Source organism: Cyprinodon variegatus, unplaced genomic scaffold (genome assembly GCF_000732505.1).
Source record: "Cyprinodon variegatus isolate N-32 unplaced genomic scaffold, C_variegatus-1.0 Scaffold437, whole genome shotgun sequence".
NCBI lineage: Eukaryota > Metazoa > Chordata > Actinopteri > Cyprinodontiformes > Cyprinodontidae > Cyprinodon > Cyprinodon variegatus.
This window is the reverse complement of record NW_015150890.1, coordinates 599,335-600,544: the sequence shown is the minus strand read 5'-3', so window position 1 is coordinate 600,544 and position 1,210 is coordinate 599,335. Positions and strand designations below refer to the sequence as shown.

The 1,210-nt window shown below is 43.4% G+C and overlaps 1 protein-coding gene across 1 annotated transcript in view; it reads left to right on the top strand.

The window, feature by feature from the left end:
* Window positions 1-1,210, top strand: part of LOC107093639 (roundabout homolog 2-like) — a 184,667-nt gene that overhangs the window by 102,959 nt on the left and 80,498 nt on the right. The window lies entirely within an intron of this gene.

The following is a 1,210-nucleotide window of genomic DNA, read 5'->3' as shown; positions in this document are numbered from 1 at the left end:
AGTTCCAGGTTTTATCCAGCAGCCCAACAAAGCCTGGTTTTAGTTTAGAAAACATGCAAATAGAAACGGATGAACGGGTCCCCCCCTTTTGAATGGGGGTCGTTTGGCTTCTTTGTTAGCCTGCAATGCCTCATACCTGTCTATGTCTCTGAAAGGGGGTCGTTAGAGGGAATTGCTGGCCTGGATGAATAGACGAGGTCTTCTGTTTTCCTGTAAAGGGGTTGGGACTGGAATGATGAACGGGAAGGAATCAACTCTATTGCTGCATTGGAGGTTTTTGAAAGCTTTCGAAAACGTACAATGCAGCAGGTGAGATGAGTTCAGTTTGTTCAATCTCTAAGTATCTGGGAGACACCATTGAGCCACTTCACTCAGACTCAAGCCACCATGCTGAGTCAGGAGTTGGACCCGGAAGAACTGATCAATGTTTCCCAGATGAGCATTTTATTACCTGTTGGTTTAGGTTATCCAGATGTTTGTTCATAACAAACTTATTTCACTGTTCTGTTACCTCCTTCTGGTCACTTTCCAGAAACAGATCAATTAGATCATCCAGTCAAATTAAAGGTTTTAAGGAAAAGCAGCTGACTGCATCCAGACATTGACTCTGCAGGATTGTCTCCTCCTTTATGTGAAATGAAGGACCTGCTGCCGGCCTATAAAGCCATACAGACATCATGCTGATGTCGTCAGACTCCCAACATTCCTTTTCAAAGAGCAGACTAAATTTAGCTGGTGTTTAATGTAAAGATCAGCCTGAGAGAACAGAGTGTTCTCTCTCTCTTCACACGTACATCTGTTTAAAACATCATTATAATCCAAACACCTAGCTGTCATTATACAGTATCATCTGTTAACATCCCAGTGGCATCACTAATGCAGCGCCCGGCCAAACACTTTTAGCTCTGACACATTCTCACTGAGACTAAAGAACTCCAAGTATGTCTGGAAATGTCAATAGATGGACGTGTAGCAGAGCGTAACAGCAACAAAAACTGATCCTCAATAGCTCCTCAGAATGTGATGTTTGCATTTGCTGTCTGCAGAAATGAAATCCTTTAACTTCAGTCGTGACGCTGAGACTTCATGGTGTTTGATACTAAGGAGAAAAAAACGTTAGAACAGCTGCATCTTAGGGGAACCTGGTCACACTGGATGGATGGATGGATGGATGGATGGATGGATGGATGGATGGATGGATGGATGGATG